The sequence below is a fragment of the Neolamprologus brichardi genome, chromosome 12, assembly GCF_056152115.1.
Source record: "Neolamprologus brichardi isolate AB-2024 chromosome 12, ASM5615211v1, whole genome shotgun sequence".
Taxonomy (NCBI): domain Eukaryota; kingdom Metazoa; phylum Chordata; class Actinopteri; order Cichliformes; family Cichlidae; genus Neolamprologus; species Neolamprologus brichardi.
In genome coordinates this window covers 1822210-1844485 of record NC_142115.1, presented here as the reverse complement: position 1 = coordinate 1844485, position 22276 = coordinate 1822210, and the positions used below count along the sequence as shown (strand labels likewise).

The 22276-nt window shown below is 40.9% G+C and overlaps 1 pseudogene; it reads right to left on the bottom strand.

The window, feature by feature from the left end:
• LOC148100126 (uncharacterized) overlaps positions 1 to 17414 on the bottom strand; it is a 74875-nt pseudogene extending 57461 nt beyond the window's left edge.
• Positions 17415 to 22276: the final 4862 nt, after the last annotated feature.

Genomic DNA, 22276 nt, shown 5'->3' with positions numbered 1-22276 from the left:
CACTGACTGTAACACAGTCAGTTCTTCTTTTACTCTTATGCTGTTTGTGGACCACAAGGTTTAAAACTACTTATAAACACACACACTCTCACACACAGTAACTCCACCAGAGTGCCTATTTCGGGTCACTTTTGCCGGTCCAGGCCCGGATAAAGGAGCAGGGTTGGAATTGTGACATTAAAAAAAACCAATAATTGCTAAAAGAAATTTAATTTGTAGTTCTAAATAAACACTAAATGCATTTATGACGTTTTTTACTGACTTTATGTCTCTTCCACGATGTTATTTCCCTCTCCAACAACGTAGGTTACAATTACATTAGCATGACCAATTATGCAAATTAGGCGATGACGTCATTTAGCGACTTCTAGCACTTTTAGGACAACCAATCCGATTGTTCAGTCTGACGTCACTAGCCGTGTCTGGGCCTAAACTCCGCTGCAGGTCCATATATCAAACGATCACTATGGCATTACTGAGAGTTGAAAAACTGTCTAAAGTCTTTCATCTTTAATAAAATGATCAGCGTTCTGTTCTACCAGGTGTAACAATTGAGTTTAACATCCAGGCATCCATGAAAACGGAATTTATGACATTTAACAGAGTTAGAAGTTAGCAGGAAGTTAGCTCGCTAGCTTCCATCTAAATATAACATAGCATGTCCTGACTGCGGGGTTTTGGAAACAAATTCAAACGTACAGCTCTGTTATCACTTCCAACATAAATGAAGACAGAAAACTAAACAGCAGTGACGTTTGTAGGGTTACTGAAGTTTGGCTAGCTGGTATATAATGATGTGCTATGTGACCGCTAGCGACACAGCTATGTTAGCATAATATAAACAAGCTAACTTTTTTTCCACTCGATAAAAGTTAACGTGAGTGTTCTCGGTGGTCAGGAACAAATGTAATCGCATGGCAGGATGCTGTAAAAGGACCAAACTTCAGCCAGGAGAACAACTGAGATAATCCATCCACAATACGAGGTTAGTCATTCATATACTGCTGCATGGGCTGGGCTGTAGTTACATCGTAACGTTTTAAAAACTGAACTTAAATAAATGATTAGTGGTAATTTTAGTGGTAATAAAAGCCGAGGGAGGTCAACGGTGATCACTGACTTTTTTTAGGAGTTTTTTGAGATTAAATAGAAGAAAATACATAACATTAAACATGTTAACAACACAAACGCCATATTAAATGCAGACTACTTTAGGCCCGGAAGTAGGATTCGTCACGGATATCGGATAGCGATTTTCCTTACTGAGGAGTTGGCATCACTGCCCTCACGTTAACTTTTGTCGAGTGGAAAAAAGTTAGCATTCATCCTCCAGCTTCACTGTTTATATTATGCTAACATAGCTGTGTTGCTAGCGATCACGTAGCACATCATTATATACCAGCTAGCCAAACTTCAGTAACCCTACAAACGTCAGTGCTGTTTAGTTTTCTGTTTTTATTTATGTTGGAAGTGATAACAGAGCTGTACGTTTGAATTTTGTCAGAAATCTCTCAGTCAGAATATGTTTAGGTGGAAGCTAGCGAGCTAACTTCCTGCTAACTTCTTCATAAATTCTGTTTTCATGGATGCCTGGATGTTTAACTTAATTGTTACACCTGGTAAAGCAGCAACACTGATCATTTTATTAAAGATGAAAGGATTTAAACAGTTTTTAACTCTCAGTGATGCCGCAGTGTTCATTTGACCTTAGGACCTGAAGCGGAGTTCGGACCCAGAAACGGCTAATGATGACAGACTTCAAGACTAGAGTGCTGTCAAGAGACAGGTACAACAGTATAACAGTGTCTACAGCCATATTAGAAATACAGTAGAAGCTCTATAATGGAACGGGGCCATTTCAGGGCTCTTTTCAAAATTAATTCAAAATTAGGAGCAGAAAAAAAGAGTATTTTTCCACCATCCAATACTGTGTGCAAAGCATTCAACTGGCATCATCTTCAGTTTCCAAAGATCCCACTGGATGCATACCTGAATAGAAAAACACACAGTGGCTGTCTCAGAGGTTTGACCTTAACATTACTGAAACAATGTGGGATCATCCTCACAGAACCAAAGGCAGCCAGCATCCAAAGAAGCGTTATTCCAAAGCTTCCTTTAGAAGGTTCAAGTTGTTTTGAAAAAAGCAGGTCATACCAAATACTGACTTTCAAGCTCCATGGAATGGAGAATGAACTCTGACTTTGCCTTTTATAGAGTATTTCCATGTATGTTTGCATGTGTTTTAATAAATCATTGCACCTGTTTCCCATCTTCCAGGCAAAATGTAATGAAAGAGAGGTGATTTTAGACGAGTACCGCTCATGAGTTTCTTGCAAACTGCTCTGAGACTGTGTGGAGGAAGACTCAACCCGACCCCGCCTGCCTGTGGTATGGCCTTCTAAAGTTTAATGTATGCACAGATTGGAGTTAACCCTTTCATCTCGCTTGCTTCCAGGGCAAGCCTTCCTTGTACCTGATGCACCCTTGCCTCTGTGGTTTTCCATGGATCGCGGATGGCCGTTGGAGCGCCATGCAGATCCACCTCTCATTTATCAGTGACATTGCCGGATGACAGCGCACTTATTCACGCTCACTCATGAATATTCAGTTTACTCCTGCTTCAAGGGTACGAAAGAGACGTCTATACACAGGAGAGAAGAGCGGCATCTCTCATTCTCTGTTTGTTCCCTTCCTCTATATATTCCCCTTTTTCCCTCTACCTCTTTATACATGTACAACCAAAACATCAGCAGCAATATGCAGACCTTAATTTCATGCGCATGTTTCATTAGAGGTGTCGACCAGGAGACATTTTTCCCTGGCACTTTGAGCAAGCCAACACAATCCTGCACCGTTTGCGCAAAGGAAAAATCCCATTTGTCCTTTGTCAGCACACACACTTTAATTTGAGGCTTTCACTCCTGAGTAAGCAGCAGATCTCCTCAGAAGCCCGGAGAGACACAGGAAACGCATTTGGGTCCTTCAATCTTTCCCTCATCAGCAGAGGCGCAGCTCATTCCGCATGGCCTCTGTGTTTTCATCAGTCAGCAGGGGCATACATAAGTCAAAAGGAGAGGGGAAAGTTCAGGTGTGTCAGCGTATAAATAGCCGACAGGACTGGCAGTCACACTGTTGATGGGAAGTCTTCGAATGCTGCCTCATGTGGAAGGAGTTTTGTACAGTCAGGAACGCAGTCGCAAACACTATCAAAGAAATTAGCCATTAATTCAAACATACAGAGAGCACCATGGAACTGACTGGAAAAGGCTTCAGTGTGCGTCCCACGATGTGCAACACTCTCCATTTTTAATTCATTTGAATGCAACACCATGAACGCTTGAAGGGAGTGACTTTCTGGAGCTGCGCAGTGCCGAAGAAAAGCGGCTCTTGCAGAGAGATCAAAGAGACAGTGGACGCAGGAACGCCGAGGCTGACACTTTGTGCAACGTTCCAATCAGAAATTCCCGGTTTGAACATTGAAGCGATAAACTAGAAGCGCTCCGTTAGTATGACCTCGACTAACCTGTCAGCTTAGCCAGCTGCACTAACGTTATATATTTCACACACTGCCGTGTTGATGTCACCGGAGCTCGTGAAGCTTCCTAGAGAGACTTCTGGGCTCAAGTGGTGAGAAAAATGATGTTCTGTGTAAAATAACCAGGATGATGTCATGCTCGTATTCCTGAATCGCCACTGTTTATGTATTTATTTGTTTATTTAATTAATTAGTGTTTTATATATTTATTTATTTTGTCATACTTATGGAACCATCAATGCACTGGTTGATAAATCCTTTGGCTACAGTAACGTTTCTCATTGGTGCGAGCTCAGAAGCATCATGTGAAGCCCAGTAAACCATTTATGTTACAGGAAATTAGATAAATGAAGACACGTTTCAGTATTTGCTGTCATACTATATATAGGGTTTTTTTTTTTTTATCACTAATACAGTAATTGAATTTAAATGCATTGTACTCTCCACCACATTAAGTGTATGCATTGGAAAAGTACAGTACATGTAAATCTAGAGACTCATTAATCCTACTCTGGACAGGTTTTTCTTTTTCTTTGTATGGAAACATTAACATTAAGAAGCTACTGAGCATCAGCATTTCGTGTGTTTTCTGAACTGCTACTACCTTAATGGAAATATATTTGTTATGATGACATTTTATTTGTTTTCTCAGGAGTCCTGTCCTCCTCACAGCTTCGTGTAACAGACAACAAGAGGAAGCTATCAGTGAAAATGATTAATAATGATGAAAGCTGTTCTGTTTGGGCTGCACCAATAATTTGGGTGTCAAGATTTCCTCAGGTTGTTGCTTCCATCTGATCTGTTGCCATTCAGACGTTGTGGTGTCGCAGGTGTACAGAGAGGTTATTTTACAGCACATGGATGCACGTGATGATTCTCTAACAATAATAAGCAAAATTAAAATCAGGAATGCTTCCTCATTCCTACTCTGGCAATGAGAGCTGGGTCACAGCTAAGCTGTCCAGTGTGCTAAACCTTTCAGTTGAAACCTACTTCATTCTCTGTCAGCAAGTTTCAACACTTTTATTAATAAGAGACAGCACACAGAGAAGTAAAGCAAGTGGATTCGTGTTTTATCTACTAGTAATTTTAAAATATGTCACATAGTAAAGCTGCAAAGTTCATCAAATGTTCATTTGGGCTTCTGACGATTAAATGAGCGTGATATTTAAAATGCAAAGCAAAAACAAATCAAGCACTCTCAAAGTGTGCACCTGACCAAATATGAGCCAATCACAGCTCTTCCCGGCACCACACTTGAAGTTTCCTGAACTGGTATGAACGAGTAAATCAGACATCCATCCATTCACTTATAGGCCCCCTTTTCAGGGTCACAGGGGGCCTGTCCCAGCTGTCTTAGTGTGAGAGGGTACACCCTGGACAGGTTACCAGTCTGTCGCAGGGCTAACACATAGACGCAGACAACCATTCATACCAATTTTAGAGTTTCAAATTAACCTTTCCCCACTAACTACATGTCTTTGGACTGTGGGAGGAAGCCAGAGTGCCCAGAGAGAACATGCAAACTCGACCCGGGCCTGATGGTGGAACTGAACTCAGGACCTTCTTGCTGTGAGGCAACAGTGCTAACCACCGAGCTGCCACATGAGAGAAAGATTACTAAATTCAATTATCTGCCAAAGGTGAGGCGGTGCATTTGTCTTTGTTCATCATCTGTTGGTTGTAAATACTTTAGTGTAAGTGACGTTACCAAAAACAATAATAATAATAATATACAGAGTGCTGCGTGTCATCACCACAAACCAACACTCCTGACTTTGTCAGCACCTTGAAAAGGCCTCACAGACTGCAGTGTAATTAATGCATGAAGGCCAAGAAAAACAGTGCAATGGTTCCTTATGTAAGTCGTGCAACATCCACTCTGATAGTCATTAAAGCAAGTTTGTCAGCATATCAATCCAACATACAGACTCACTGAAATCACCAATGAAATTACGTTTGGCTAACAATAACTGTCCAATAAACCTAGTGAGGAAAGACTTTTCAGGGAAATGGTCAAAGTGAAAGCTGCGTCCTCTTTATGTGTTTTCTGTGTTACATTTTTAAAAATAGTCTTATCTTATTTTCCTTTTACGACACGGTGAATTTAGCAGCTTTGGCTGCTGCCATATTTTGTTTTGGGTTTTTTTGTAAAGCTTGCTAACACGGATAACACTGGTAACTATCAGCGGGTGGCTGTAGCTCAGGAGGTAGTGCGGCTCTCCTGATAATGGAAAGCTTGGTGGTTTGAGCCCCGTCTGCTCCAGTGTGCACATTAAATAACGTTGGGCAAGATAATAACTCCAAGTTTCTCTCATATGAATGTTAGATAGAAGCACGTACATAGAAAAAAGGGCTTTTTGCAAATGGGTGAATGAGGCAAGTTGTGTAAAGCGCTGAGAGTGCTCATGTAGAGTAGAGAAGTGCTGGAAGTCCACTTAACAAGAGCTACATCAGTACTGTACGAGTGCATCATACAGACATTTACAAGCTACTTAGGGCGGAGTAACAAAAGTAAAACATATCATCGACACACAAACACATTTGAGAAGTTCCTGACTCGCAGACGTTCAGCATAGCAAACAGATATGTCACTGAACATGTCAGTCAAATTAGGTAAGCTCCTGCCTAAAGTTCAAATGGTTTCATTATTTTAAAAAGCACCCAAAACACAGTTTTACACTGTACTGCTACCACAGAAACTTTTAAACATTCCCATACTGGCTTCATTCAGCAAGGGTGTAGAACATTTAAGCATTAATGGAAGCAGAGATCATGTCCAGCAACTGGAATCAGAAAGCTGGTCTCTTTTTACAGTTCACTTGTGTAACAAACAAATAAACACATTTAAGAAGAGAGAGCCTGTGTAATAGTGTAAAATATTCCAAAGGCCTTTTTGCCACATGGATATGAAAATGTAAAAAGCAGCTGTGCTCAACTCAATAAAGTAATGAAAAGTGTTTTGGGTGCTGAGTGCTCAAAGACTAAATGCACTGAATGAAACTGTCAGCACTTGTGATGTAGTGCATAATACTCTCGTGCTTTATTGCAGCAGACGGACAGACACACTTCAACTTGTGACTTTCAGCAACCAGCAATGCCTGACCTGTGCTGGAGTTTGCATTGTGTTACACTATAAATATGATTTACTCCAGAGTAGGTTAATACCACTGTGATGTATCCAGGTAGGATACGAACCACCTGAAACTCCGGGGAAAACCTGAAGTAAACCCAAAATCCTACTTCATGGTGCCAGCCTCAGATGTACATCAGACAAGTGTGACATCCACAAATCAGAATCATCACACATCAGAAATGCTTTTCAAATGTAAGGAAACGTGTAAGTAACACACACACACACACACACATATATATATATATATAAACTGTGAGTGCTTGATTGAATTCACAGCAGCTGACTGACCCATTACTACCTCGGGAGTGTGCTGAAAGCATATTTTATTTCCGTTTCCAGGCCTCAGAATTTATCAGGGTAATGAAAGGTGATGCTTATTTTGCTTGAGCACGCCGTGACGAACAGCAGATTTGACTCTGAGTTGTGTTTGTGATGATCAGTGCTTGTAGCTCTCTAGGTATGATGAGGACTTAATTAGCTGTTTGTGGATCTGGCTGCCACAGATTGCATTGTGAATTGCAGCGATGACGCTGGGGCAATGAGCAGGCTAAGTGCAAACCTCTGTTCTCATAATTGCACATCTGTTTTCCGTTGCTTGCTCCTGTAATTGCCTCCTCCTCAGTCATCTCTGCAGAGGCCGGCTGCAGGTGACTGCGGGTGAAACGAGACCAGGAAACCTGTCTGCTCTCTCATCAGCAGAGACAGGCGGGGAAAACTGGGATGGATGTTTTGACAGCTTCTCCTGGGCACAGACACACATACACAGAAACAGACACACACACTGAGTGTGGCTGGAGATGCTCAACTCTTACACCACAGCACCACCTAGTGGCTGATGGCTTTCCATCTATCCCTCTTGCCCTCTTTCTGACACACATACTCACCTTTCCTCCTCTCCTTTGTCTCATTAACTAATTTCTGGCTTATATTTTCTGTACTAAAACAACATTGATAGAGCCAGTGAACCACTAAGAACACTTCTCTTCATAAATGTATTTTTATCCATCCAGTTCCTGCCGTCACCGGGGGAGAGGTGGGTAAACTCCGGATAGGCTGCCAGAGCTGTTCAGAACTGCAGTCATAATGTTGTACAGCATTTTATGAACTACTGCTGTACATCTTGTTATGATCTGAATGACTTTCTTTTAGTTGTTGTTTTAAAAGTTCTATTACATAAAATTAAAAATGTAAACAGTTACATGTAACAAGGCCATCAAAAGCATATTTTTGGAAAACAGTCTCCACTTACATGCACAGTATTTTCAAAAAACCATAAACAATACAAATACAGTTACAAAGATATGTGTAGGTGTTTGCACAAAACTGTGTATAACTGCTTCAACTATTAAATGCAAAAAAAAGCATTAGAGCGAGAGATACAGATATTACATTAGACATGCAAATACACATTTTTACCATGGTTTACCACATGGTGGCGCTGTGGCACACACACACACACAGTTTGACTGAACCTCAGTCTGCAAGTGAAGCTTAAAACAGTGCAAATAATGTATAAAGTAAGAAATAAATTGCTTCCAAAAGAAATCTGTAAATTGTTTATAGAAAGAGAAGGTGGGTATAACTTCAGAGGGAAATGGAATTTAAAAATACAAAGTGCTAGAACAACTTTAAGAACGATGTCTATCTCAATTGCAGGAGTTAAATTATGGAACAGTCTAACAGAAGAAATAAAAGTAAAAACATAAAACAGTTTAAAGTAAAATATAAAAACCTAATTTTAAATAAGTATAAGGATGAAGAAAACGGGGTTAACCCAGGACGGTAATGTTGCTGGTAATGGTGTTGTGGTTCTTTTTTGGGGTTTTTTGTTTTCGATTGTTTTTCCATAACTTGTGTATCTGCAAATATACACCTTCTGTATTTTTCATATGAAAGAAACGATACTGTGGTGGGGCTTGCTAATTTCTTGTTTTTGATTCATGTATGTTTTGTTTTGTTTTGCTTTACTTTTGTTTCACATGTTGTTTGTTTAATTTAAGACTAAAAAAAATTAAATGAATGAGAGGTAAAACTTGAGGGGGTAGGGACAAATAAGTAAATACTTCTGCCTGCTCCTTTTCAAACAAATAATGGAATGATATTTTGTAATGATTGTGAAGGCTCATGTTTGAAATGTTTGAACTGAACTGAAGTGTGATCAGAGAGACGTCAAACCGATGTGAACCTACATGAAGGGAACAATGATTCATAAAAATACATCCTGATCACATAAAAAGAGACGTAAAGGTTCAGCTGCTGTATTTCACTCAGAGATGGAGAAAAATGTAAGAAAAGGCAGGAAAGGAGAGGAAGCAGAGAGGTTAAAGGTTACATTTAAAGGTAAAGGCTGCTCAGTGGCATGTGATAAACTGGAAATTTAAAGCTTACATGTAATCTGTTCATTTTTAATCAGATATTGTGTCTGTGTGTGATGTAAAGTTGTGTTTTTTTAATAGTTCGTTTTTTTCATATTGTGAAAAAATATAAAAGGTTTGTGTTATTCAAAGTTGTCATTAAGATACACAACAGTTTAGTGCAGCAAAACCATTTTAGCTCACTGCACTGTGGTGACTTTACAGTAAATCTGTGTTCATGGTCAGAGTTAGGCTAGATCAACCCTGGGCATGCGTGATGGCACGACCATAGTTTAATGGGCCGATGATTTTTATTTTTTATTTTTTTGTAACAGTATAAACATTGAAAGGTGGTGGATGCTGGCCGATATGTAAAAGTAAGTCAGTTGTTTGGTGGTGGCTGTGGCGGAGCTTCCACAGAGGCCAGCGGGTGGATGAGAGAACGGGGAGGCAGGAGGAGCAGAGACCCGAGGCGGTGAACTGAACTTCAGGTAAGAAGTTATGACCTGCAGTCTATCTGGTCAGATATGAACCAAGTTTAGGTGGAGTTTATTTTCGTTGTGCTGACTTTTTACAGTCAGTTACAATAACTCGTACTGCTACTAGCTAGCATGATGGAGTTTCTATACAGCTGGGTGGTGCTATGATGTTACTGATGGTGAACTTTATTTTATTCATAAGGTTAGTCAGTAGAGTTTCCAACCGTCCCGTAAAAACAGAATCGTCTCGTATTCAGAGAAAATATTACGAGTTTCGTGTTGAGCTGAAAAGAAACACAGTTTGTCCCGGACTTTAGCTAGAATGGAAAAAGACACAAAGCTGATTTATTCTGTGTCTTTGCTGCACAGCTGTTTCTTTTTCTCTCATTCTCTCCCCTCCCTCTCCTGTTTCTACTTCAATCATAAAACTGATCAATGATCAGCTGATCGGCTTTCGTGTTTGTTTATCACTTTGCGCCAGAAAGAGGAAACCAGCGGATGTCGCGCTAAACAACAACAGCACGTTTGATCAGCTGTTGTTAGAATTTATTTAATATTAATTTCTAGTATCAGCTGATGTTTGCTGGAGCCACAGCTGTAAAGCTGCTGGTCATGATGGTTTGGATATGTGGTGAGAGGGAAACATGAAGATGAAACCAGGAGATGTCCTTACTGAATCATCAGAGCTGAACAGCTGATGGAGAAACAGGTTTACCTTTTAGGTGACATGGATGAGTTGAAGTTATGAACTGTTTCTGAGAGACAAATAACACCAGGATCCTTTTCTAAGTAGCTGACAGCTGGTAGCTGTGCAGGGGCGGGTCTAGCAAAGTTTTGCCAGGGGGGCAGGTAGGGCATTAACAGGGAGAGGGGGGCACAAAGAATTACTTTCTTATTCTCATTTAAAATTTCTCGCTTTTAACAAATAATTATCTGAATCTTACAACCAAAGTTTTTATCTGATGTAAAATGTATAGAAATTATACATATACCAACAAGACTGTACATCACTGTAACAACAGCGTCTGTTTTCATTCAAAGGCTTTATGGCTTTAATACCTGGGGGGCGGTCTTTAGTCAAAATGCCCGGGCCCACGCAGTGAGTTAATCTGAGAAGGTGCATTCAAAAATAAATGGCCAGCGGTGCACATCGCAAATTAGCTCGTATAGACACATTAGTTGTGCCGCTTCTTAATGACGGTATGTTAGCTAACAACCACAACTACCAGATTCAACTTGTAATTGGCTAAAAATAACTTCGCCTACCGGTGAGAGGGACGCTGCTAGCTGGCAGTTTTTTTCAAGCGATGTTGAAATTTCCACATTCAGACACTTCAAAAGCTTCAGCAGCTGTTTGCTCAGCACAGCATCAGCACCACGGAAACACACGGATACATCCGTAGACTCAAGACAGAATTCACAATGTGTTTTTGGGACTTTCAGGTGTTTGGACCAATGTTTTCTTTCTGATCAAACCAGAAAGCTTTAATGAGCAGCTGGATTTGTGTCGCATTAACTGGTTGGACACAGAGGACATCGAAATGCAGCTGATTGAACTGAAAAGCTCGACTCTGTGGGGTCAAAGTTTGCAGAACTATGAAGCAGCTGGAATCCACAGCTGTGCGTGTTCATGCAGCTGCATGTTCACCTGCTGGACGTCACTACCTGACAGGTTTAACTGTCTTCAGAACATTGCAGAGGCCTTATTGACAGTATTTGGCTCTAATATCTGTGTGAGCAGATTTTCTCTCACATGAGTTCTCAGGTAGCCTCTGAATGCTGCACACTGGGAGACCTGTGTCTCTGAGTGGGAGACCAGAGATCACATTAACATGTGTGTCTCTGTATTAACAAACATGCCATATTGGCCCAGTTTATTTTTCTTATCATTGTTGTGAGGAGACCATAAATAGCATTTGCATTTTCTGTTGTTCAGTTCATTTGCTGTTATGGATAAATGGACAAATATAATCTATAAAGTTGTTCTATATAGTGTGTAACTGTTCATATAGAGCGTTATTAAATTTATTGCTAATGCAATCATATGGCACACTGACCTCTGAGGGAATTTTAGATAATAATAATAATAATGGATTGGATTTAGCGCTTTTCGAGACCCTCAAAGCGCTTTACAATTCCACTATTCATTCACTCTCACATTCACACACTGGTGGAGGCAGCTACAGTTGTAGCCACAGCTGCCCTGGGGCAGGCTGACAGAAGCGAGGCTGCCATATCGCGCCATCGGCCCCTCTGGCCATCACCAGCAGGTGGTAGGTGAAGTGTCTTGCCCAAGGACACAACACACGAATGCAGTTGTGTAAATCCACAAAAACACAGTAAAAACTGAGACCAGTTAAAGTCAGAACAGCACCAGCACAGGTCAGCTGAGCAAAGTGAGTGACCACAGAAAATCTACAGAAGCTGACAATAGAAATTATTGTGGTAATTTCCCACCCTGAGCCACTACAACCCCCAACTGTACACACTGTGAGGAGGAAACGACAAAAGAGGTTTGCAATCCCATGTATTACAATCATTATTACAAGGTTCGGTTTGCACAGAAACAGCTGGTAAACTGTCCTTTCTTTCTAACTTTAAGTACATTTAAAAGCACTTTTTTGCTTTTACTTGAGTAAAAAAGTTGAATCACTGCTTCAGCATAAATAAAGAATGTCTGTACTTTTGCCACCTCTGGTTATATTTCACACAGAGCGGATACAAAGCACCGATGATCGTTTGAAACAACTTTCACTTGTTAAAAAAAAGCCTTTGTTAACATTTTGTCACACATGTTTTGATGTGTTCTTAAAAACATTTTGTGAAATGAAACGTGATGATTTTACAGCAGTTTCCCCGGTGAAGCAAACGTCCCTGGATAATTCAGACTTTTTTTTTTTTACTTTAACAAATGTGATATATTTTTTACTTTGAACTTTAACTGCACTAAAACAAATATTGTAAAAAATATTGTAAAAACAAAGAAATCGTGATTATCTGTTAATGTAACATTTGTGTTTGAGATGCATTGTGAAATGAAGGTATTGTTACCTTATCAATAAACATGGTGTGATGGGGTGTTGTCGTCACCCCACCAGATCAGCGGGAGGGCTTTGTCGACATCTACAATAAAGGCAATGAATCGAGAATAGTGATGGTAAATTCGATTCTTTTTACTGAATCGAGTTTTAATGAGTCACTCACCAAAGTGAATCGGATTTTTTGAGTGATTTGATTCACTGAGTCAGTTGACCAGAGAGTGCAAAAAGTTTACATTTTCACTCAAACTTAATTTGTTTCTCTTGTCATGTAAATCCTACTGCTAAGATGAGTGATTCTAAAAAAACAACTATTTTATAGAGCAAAAAAGAGCAAAAACATTTCTAAAATTAAGCAATTTCCTATCAAAATTGCTTAATAAACATTTATTTTGTTTATTTTAATTTTATTAGTATTTTCCTTAAATGTGTCAAATATATATTTTCTCATCTAAATGTCCACTGAGCTGTGAGCCAGGGGGCGGTAATGCGCCTTAACATTGGTTGCCAACCAAGAAGAAGAAGAAGCTGTGCGCCAGGAGGGAGGGGGTGAGTAACTCAAATGTGCTGTTAGCATGTTAGCTGTTAGCATGTTAGCAGAGCGATGCTACTGTGAACCCAGGAGCTATTGTTTTGATGTGAGCTTCTACTCAGGGTTTTTTCTTCCAGAGCAGAATTTTTTTTGTTAGGATACTGGATGTTGTGTTTTTCTCCACAATTTTAATTATAAGCTAGATACACTGCTGCTAACAGCAACAGGGATGAGTCAGTGAGTCAGTTGGGCTTGTGAATCATGATTCATGAGTCAGTAAAGTGATTCTCAAGTATTGAACGATTCGTTCATGATTCGCGCATCACTAATCGAGAAATGGATACCACAGGTGCATCTACTCAAAATCTCACGCAGCTTGTAATTGCAGTGACCTCAACCCAAAGGTCAGTGTTTTTTTGAAAATCTATCTATATATTAGTATTTACAACTGGTATGTTGTGACGTACCTTCAAAATTACAGCGGTCCTTCGCTATGACACAGTTCACTTTTCGCGGACTCACAGTTTTTCAGCACATTGTGTTCTGCGTCCTGATCGGCTGTAGATCATTGTCGAGCTCCTCCGTGCCCTCTCTCCTGTACAGTACAGAATCGCTACATCGATCGCTAGCAGTGTGACTCTGAAGTGCTATACGCTGGTTACTTTTATATCATAACACTGACGATAAACGAGGGACCACTGTATACAAATACTGAGAAATAAAAAATTTAAATCCTTTCTCTCTTTTGCTCTGAGGCGGGGGAAAATATCGACAAGATGATGAACATAATCTACAGATATATTCGGTAAATGCCCAGGACATCTTGAGAAATGTAAATCGCCGCTTGATTCATCCATTTGGTTGACTTGTTTTGGAAAACCCGACCGTAAACAAGGTACGAATATCACACCGGAAACAAAGCGATCTACAGGAGTTTCCCCACCGGAAGTAGCATATGCTAAGGTGCACATAGGGGGCGTCTAAATTCATGGGCTGCATCCTCCTGAGGCCGCATTTGTAGACCGATTATGTCACAGCGATGCCGCGAAGGCTGTCCAAATTCGTAGACTTCTCCGAATGCAGCCGACAAATGCGTCCTCCTTTTCTCCGAATTTGAAGGATGGGTCGGGTGTGTCCTTCGTGGCCTACCATATCCCAGAATTCATAGCGCGGGCCAGCCAATTCCAGTTTTCAACAATTGGGGCCGCTACTAAGATTTAATATTACTTTTATTACTCTTTGTGGGTCACATTTAAGATATTTTCAGGCGAGAATGTGTAAACTTCAAATATCTGCTCGGTTTATCAAGATATCGCATATTTGCAAAAGTGCTTCGACGTTTTCAGAGACGTCTGTTACCCACCAGCTCGATAGCTAGCCGGGAGCTCAAGGGTCACTAGAAGTGGTGAGAACGGCAAACTCCCGGCACATCATTTTCAGATCACCGCGGACTTTCGCTACTCAGGTTAAATGTAATATATGAGTCACTTAGATAACCTAAAAATGTTATTGTTTGGCTTTTTCAGTGTTTTATTTGTTCGTGAGTAAATCAGTTTGGCTGAGATTAAAGTTATTAGATTAGATTAGATAAAATAAAACTTTATTAAGCCCTCGGGTGGTTTTCACACAGCTGAATAAACGTCAAACAGAAAACTGATTAAACAGAAGTGTGAGACAGTCGAGAATTTACTCCAGTGTCCTGTAATATTTTAGATAGCAAGGAGCAGACGGCCAAGTTTATTAAACCCCACCGAGACAGCGGTGACGCAAATCAGAAGGCTAGACCGTCCAATTTCACAGCCGTTTACTTCCGGCCTACCCGACCTTCTGAGGATCCGGCCCACGTAGATTGCGAAGGCCGGGTCCTCAGCATGATGGAGCCCATGAATTTGGACACTACTATAGTCTATTTCAAAACAAGGTGACGTAAGATTTTAAATCTTGTTACAGTTTTCCTGGAAGTGTCTAACTTATTACTTTTTAAGACTCAGTTACATCTCAAGTACCGTATTTTCCGCACTATAAGGCGCACTTAAAATCCTTTGATATTCTCATAAATTGACAGTGAACCTTATAATCCGGTGCACTTTATGTATGAATTCTGTATGATTGTCGTACCATTACGGCTGCTGTAGTCTGGAGCCTCGCAGAGTAATCTGGGTCCAAAACTTCGTCCGCTTCAGGTCCCAAAGTCACGCAAACACTGCAGCATCACTGAGAGTTAAAAACTGTCTAAATTCTTTCATCTTTTATAAAATCATCAGCGTTGCTGCTTTACCAGTTGTAACAATGAAGTTTAACATCCAGGCATCCATGAAAACAGAATTTATTAAATTTAACAGAGTTAGAAGTTAGCAGGAAGTTAGCTCGCTAGTTAGCTAAACATGATATAGCATGTTCTGACTGAGAGATTTCTGAACCAAATTCAAACGTACAGCTCAGCTATCACTTTCAACATAAATGAAGACAGAAAACTAAACAGCAGTGACGTTTGTAGGGTTACTGAAGATGGGCTAGCTGATATATAATGATGTGCTACGTGATCACTAGCAACAGCGCTGTGTTAGCATATGTTAGCATAACATAAACACAGTGAAGCTGAAGGATGAACGCTAACCTTTTTCCGCTCCATAAAAGTTAACGTCAGGGTTCCTGATGGTTAGGGACAAATGCAATCGCATGGCAGGATGCTGTAAATGGACCAAACTTCAGTCAGGAGAACAACTGAGATAATCCATCCACAATACGAACAATGTTCCCTCTAATTTTTCATGTGTCTGAGTGAATACACAAACTCCCTGAGCGGACACTTGGACCACTGTGAGCAACATTAGACGTGTGCACTGTGGTCACGCCAGCATCGAATCCATCCAAGTTACATGGTTTATTTAAATAATCAAATTACAGCATTTACATTTATGTTAGACTACTTTTAATTAACTGCTTTAGCCCAATCTTGTCATGACCTGTGTAGCATGTTAACACCATTGGAAGTAAAAATAACTTCAACTCCAATTTTGAAAACACAACTTTCTTTCTTTTTTTTTTTAATAAAGCTCTGACTTGTGTTATGAGTCTGTGGTCTGGGAGAGAGTCTGTAACTCTGTCTGCAACATACAGTAAATAATGACCAATGTTGGGTAATTAATTATATAGTTACTTCTCAAAGTAACGTCAAAAAAGTAACTGAGTTATGCAAACAACAAAGGTTTTTTTGCAGCTGTTTACCTAAAAATCGAGCCAAGGCATTTTTTAAACAAACATTTCAAACTATTTACAGAACAATCAGCTGTTCTGCATCAAATCTGATGCCACACAAATTATTTGTGTCACTCCAAAAAATAATTTCTGTCCATTATGAGATGAAGGAGAACAACAGCCTGATACCTGCAGGCCTGACAGCAGCAGATGTATCACTGCTGTAACACCTGTAACATTCAGCAGTCGCCTCATTGTTCTGATACACACAACAACACTATTGACTACACTACACACTAACTACACACTAACTACACACTAACTACACACTAACTACACACTAACTACACACTAACTACACAAGATTTGCGCTAAACGTCGCAAATCTCTCACATCTCAAACACGCCGTCACTCCTAAAACTTCCCCCCTCCCTAAACAACTAAATGCCATGTTGCCATATCATTTTTTGATTGGTCGACATGGTACATTTTTCCACCAATAGGAAAGGTTGGGGGGGTTGGGAGGGGGGATGTTTTTGCTCACAGGTGGAGAGTGCTTTCGAGCATTTCCTTATAGAAAAACAGACTGACAGACTACATCAACTTCTGTGTGGACACTGTGGTTCCCAAAAGAAACATTCTTTGCTTCCCCAATAATAAACCATGGGTAACCAAGAACATCAAAGCGACTCTGAACAAGAAAAAAAGAGCTTTCAGGAACGGTGACAGAGATCAGTTGAAGGAGCTGAAAGCCATGATTGCAGAGGGAAAGAGTCCTACAGGAGGAGGCTGGAAAACAACACCAGGGAGGTGTGGAATGGAATGTGGGCCATTACTGGCCTGAAACAAAAGAGAGGTGTTGGGATGGATGGGGACATCGAAAGTGCAAACAACCTAAATCTACACTTCAATAGGTTCGACTGCCCTGCGTCTCCTGTCTCCACACCCAGCTCTTCTCATCTTCTCCATGTACTCCATTCTCCTCCCCCCTCTCCTGCCCCCTCAGCCTGTCTCACCCTGTCCCTCTCAGCAGATGACATCAAGAATTGGGCAGACTCCACTCCAGTAAAGCTGCTGGCCCGGATGGTGTCAGTCCCAGGGCCCTCAGGTGCTGTGCTTCCCAGCTGTCTGGAGTTCTGCATCGGATCTTCAACATGAGTCTGAAACTGCAGAGGATCCCATCACTCTGGAAGACATCCTGCCTGGTTCCTGTCCCTAAAAAGATTAACCCGTCGACCCACAGTGACTGCAGGCCAGTGGCTCTGACTTCACATGTCATGAAGACGCTGGAGAGACTCATCCTGAGACATCTGCGTCTGCTGGTGGAGCCTTGGCTGGACCCCCTACAGTTTGCTTATCGAACCGTATCGGTGTGGAGGATGCCATCATCTACCTGCTGGACCAGGCTTATTCTCACCTGGACACTGTTGGGAGCACTGTGAGGGTCATGTTCTTTGACTTCTCTAGTGCTTTTAACACGATCAGACCATCACTGCTGGGAATAAGCTCACAGAAATGCAGGTGGACGCCCCACTGGTAGCTTGGATCACGGACTACTTAACAAGTCGACCACAGCATGTCCGACTGAAGAGCTGCCGCTCAGATAACATCCTGAGCAGCACTGGGCGCCACAGGGGACGGTCCTATCACCCTTCCTCTTCACCCTCTACACGTCTGACTTCAGGTCCAAGTCACAGTCATGCCATCTGCAGAAACTCTCTGATGACTCTGCCATTGTGGGCTGTATCAGGGACGGGCAGGAGGAGTGCAGGAGTGTGGTGGACAGCTTTGTTGAGTGGTGAGCTAAACCATCTACAACTTAACATCACAAAGACAAAGGAACTGATCATGGACTTTAGGAAGCAGGCTCCTCCTCCTACACCTGTCACCATCAGAGGGGCTGATGTAGAGATCCTGGAGGACTACCGGTACCTGGGGGTACACTTGGACTGTAAACTGGACTGGACCAAGAACACCAATGCTGTCTTTAACCCTTTAAAGCCGGTCAGAGCAGCACGCTCCGTTTTGTGTAACTATTTTTAAATCCGGTAGCTCTGCAACCACGTAAGCTAGCGCAATAATTTTTTTGCATATGAAACCGGAGGAGTTGTACTTACATCTTATGCCATCAGCTTGTCCTCGGTCACAGTTTCCTTCCACATATAGCTTTGAAAAAACTGCATAAAAAGCACTTGCAGCAACAAAACATAATATTCCAGAAACACGCTTTGCCAGCTGTTCATAACACTTCCTACGTCCATCAGCACGAACTATCGCATGTCCGCCATGACCTGCCCGAAACCGGAAGTGACGTCATTTTGCAGAAATGTAGGGGTTTTTTTTACCATCAGGACCTCATGAGCCTATACTGGTGTTTTTAAAAGTTATGTTTGACTTTATGACTTTCTGTGTGGTTTCTGGGATGCTTAGGACTCATATTGCACTGCTGGAAATAGTTTATTTTGATGCATATGCTGCTTTTTTGCAAATTTGCATTATAATATTTATTTTCGTTTTTCCTGCAGTGTATAAAAATTTATGTATTTCAAAAATAAAGCTATGAAGACACTCAAAATAAATTTCCTGTGGTGGGAAACTATTTTGTGCAACTTTTTTGTATTTACAGTTTTGAGGGATAAGCCTCTTAAATTTCTCTAACTAGAAATATATGTTAAAAAAACAAAAACAATTTTACATTTTTTTGTAGTTTATTGCACTTTTTTGCAATTTATGTAATTACTATGCACTTAATGCAGACATATCAATAAAATTTGGGCTATAATGGTTGTATTGATGTATAGCAACTTGAAATGCTCCCAAAAATGGCTCCACAGCATGTAAAAATATAATATAAGCTCTGGCGGACTTGGTTCTATGGTAGGTCTTAAAGGGTTAAAAAAAAAGGGCAAAGTCGGCTTTTCCTACTGAGGCGACTCAGGTCCTTTAATATTTGTAGGAAAATGCTGACCATGTTTATCACTCTGTGGGGGAGAGTGTTGTGTTCTTTGCAGCTGTGTGCTGGGGCAGTGGGCGAAGACAGCCGATGCCAACAGACTGAACAAACTGATTAAAAAGGCTGGTTCTGTCCTGGGTGTCAGACTGGACCTAGAGGAGGTGTCTGAGAGGAGAATGCTAAAAAAGCTTCTTTGTATCATGGATAACCACTCCCACCACATGCACGCCTCCATGATGGACCATCAGAGCACACGCAGCAAAAGACTCATTGACCCGAAATGCAGAACTGACCGCCACAGGAAATCTTTTGTGCCGGTGGCAATAAGACTGTACAACTCCTCCTCACTCTGTAGGTGATTTTCTTGAGGATTAATAAAAAGCTATTCTGTCATTCAGACCGTGCAATATCACCAACAGTTTTTCATTGAATGTTTGTTTCATCTCCCATCATACGCTGCTACTCTTTTATCCATTTGCACAATACTGTCACTTTAAAATCACCTGCACTGATAGCTAAGCTAAGCTATTTATTTCTCAGGATACAGTTATATTGTTACTTGTTACAGTTATTCGATATTATATTTTGCACTATCCTACTGTATATTACTGTATACTTGTATTCTATTGTACATATTGTATATCTTATTATTCTGTTCCTCTGTCTCTCTTGCTGCATTGAGCATGTGCATGACAAAAGAATTTCCCTCAGGATAAATAAAGTTCTTCTTATCTTATCTTAAAACGTAGTTTTTACCATTTCTTCCCGCAGTAAATATAAACAACGACAGGAAGAAAAACAAACATTGCAGATATTTTTATCATAACTCTGGTTTTACGTGGTCGATCAACACAATTTAAAAACTGGTATAAAGTCCACACTTTGTCCGTCAGTTGTTCCGTCTGTCCTGCTCACATCTCCAATGGTTGTACACGTTGTCATTAACGTGGCTTCACTCCACATCAGCCGCTTTGCTAAAACACCGGTACATAAGGACGCTGTCATAGCCTGACAACCACGTTGATTAGCTGCGTATATACGAATGTGAATCGCGTGATTGGCTGGACTATGGGATACGGTGGCATCTTCTGACCCCATACTGGAGCAGCCAGTCACTCACTAACACTGCAAAACAGAATTGTTAAAGTTTTAATGTTAATTTCAATTCAGGTTAGATTTTTTTTTTGTGCACAACGCAGATTTTCTGTCCGCAGAGATGCCAGCAGTGCGCAATTGCACACGCGCGCAGCTTAGAGGGAACATTGAATACGAGGTTAGTCATTAATATACTGCAACAACATGGGAATAGAACGGCTGCCAGAGAATTCAACATTAATGAATCAATGGTACAGAAGAGGAGGAAGCAAGAAGAATGAGCTGAGTAAAGTTTGACTTATCTGACTGTTTTGTTTTGCTGAATGTGCCTTGTGGGCTGAAAAATATGGTATGTGGTTTAACATAATGAACATATAACTATACAGGTTAGTAAAATAAACTGATGGCTGTCTATGGCAACACAATAAAAGGTGTTTTCAGTTTTTTTTTCATAAGCATTTATTTATTTTTATTATTTTTATTTATTTGTTTTTGCAATGATTATGAGGTCATATCCTTGAAAAGTATACATGATTTCTCCAGTGTGTTTAAAAATGTTCATAGTTGTTCCCTTCATCAGCTTCCTCAGCCTATTTCTTGTCCCTCTCAACTGTTGATTGTGAGTCTCACAAAAAGTTATGTGGTACACAGCAACTGGTCAACAACTTGTGTAGCTGATGGAAATGGCTTCATAAGCCAGGGCTTATGGTTAGGTTATGTCCCCCAGAATGACCAGTGTCACATCTATTTCCCCAAAATCTAACGTCCAGGGTCGTAACAGTCTGTTCTGGTCTGAGTCATAAAGTGACAACATTTATATACGAAAGCTTCATGTTATTATCTGCTAGACTTTATGAAATGACAGAAAATTGTGGTGGTGGTGCAATAATTAGCTCTGGTTCTTCCTGTGCGGACACTGCATGTTCTGCCCGTGTCTCTGTGGATTCTTTCTGGGTGATTCATCCCAGAGCCCAAACATGTGGGGTTAGATTAACTGGTAATTGTTCATTCACTGCAACTTTATTGAGAAGGTTAAATGCAAAGTTTTGATTTGGAATGATTAATGTTTTATGTTAGTGTGTTTTTGGTTCCTACTTTTGGAAGTTGGCCTACAAAGGCAACTTCCAAACAGTTGTAATTCTAAGCAATCACAACTGTTCTAAGTTGCGATTGCTCAGAACAGTCATGTTCTAACACTATTTCTCAGATGTAGTAAATACAAGTAAATACTAATGTTTCATTTTGGCAAACTGATGTTACCAGTGTGCAGCTCGCTTTCTCGTTCTGGGTGGATCGAGGTTGGTGCAGCTCAGCATTGTCCCTGTGAGCTGAAGTCCATTTCAGTCCAAAGACAACACAACTAACTCCAGAGTCGCTCATTCCTCTCTGCCTCTGTCATTCTTTTTGTATCTTGCCAACACCCTCTATCATTTATATGGCTGCTTTTAAAGACAGTCTCCGTGGCGACGGCGTGACCCCTGCTGCTGCTCATCAGTAGTGTGTCTGATTGATAGCCAGTAGGTGGCCATAAAGGCTATCTGCCATTGCCAGATTAGCCCAGACAAACATGGCTACTAACCAGAAGTGTTCACTATGGAAAATTCCGCCATCTTCAGTCTGCAGATTTACGAATATGTCGCCTGAGCCGTACATGTGGGCTTGTGCTGCTTCACACTACGTTTCTGCTGTTTCATTTGAATAGAAGCACCATAAAGTACAAACAGAGCTCTCTTTTGTTTATTCATAAAAGGCTCTTCCCTTCACAGCCTGCTCTGTTTTCACTCGTTTCTCTTACGAGGTGCAGCTTTACAGTCTGGAGTCATCTTCATCCCAGAGCAGGTGGATGAGATTAAAACAGGAGCTTGAGGGGGTTGTCACAGCATTTCTGTCCTTCCTCTGCTGGGCCTGTTCTTCTGGGAACAGCCTTCATCTTCGCTCCATATGTAGGTCGGTGGC